Source organism: Triticum dicoccoides, chromosome 3B, assembly GCF_002162155.2.
Source record: "Triticum dicoccoides isolate Atlit2015 ecotype Zavitan chromosome 3B, WEW_v2.0, whole genome shotgun sequence".
Taxonomy (NCBI): Eukaryota; Viridiplantae; Streptophyta; class Magnoliopsida; order Poales; family Poaceae; genus Triticum; species Triticum dicoccoides.
Window position 1 is genome coordinate 385,848,999 of NC_041385.1, and position 762 is coordinate 385,849,760.

Below are 762 nucleotides of genomic sequence, written 5' to 3' on the forward strand. Positions count from 1 at the left end.
AACCCTGGTAAATGCATTCAATGTTTTCAAAATGGCCTTAAATAATGTTGGTTATATTTTGGCAAGGGTTTTGCACCAAACCAAAAATAATGAACATTTTTGAGGAATATTTTGAGCACTGAATTTAAATCATTACTTTATTTGCATTTGGAACTATATTCATAACTTGTATAGAATATATTTCCAAATACCCTGAAATATTTTATGTGCTTTTGGAAAAGTCCATTAAGCAGCATAAATATTTTCAGAGGAGTTTTTGGCATTGTTTGAATTATTTTTAAATTCAAACAGTGGCAAAACAGATTAAATAAAAGAAAACAGAACTGAAATAGAAATAAAAGAGAGAGAGAGAAGGAAGTTACCTGGCGCTCACCTCAGCCCACTTACCTGGCCCAGCTCCTCCAGCGCGGCCCAGCCGGCCCAGCCCATCTCCACTTCCTCCCCTGTCGTCTTCCTCCCTGCCAGGAGGACGGGCACGCGCCCGGCGCGCGCGGCCACGCGCCCCGGCCACCTCCTGCTTCCCGGCCACCTCCTTCTTCCCCCCCGGCCTCCCTAGCGACGCCACGACGAGGCCTCGTGTCCCCTCGCTTCTCTTCCTCCCCCCGCTGCATCCCCTCTCTCCTCTGCTCCCTCTCGCTCGCCCGGACCGAACGGAGCCGCCGCCACCGACGAGCTCCCTCGCGGCCACCGCCACCCCCTCTCCTCCCCGACGTGCTCCCGAGCTCCTGCACCTCGTCGCCAACCCCCTCACCGAGCCACGTG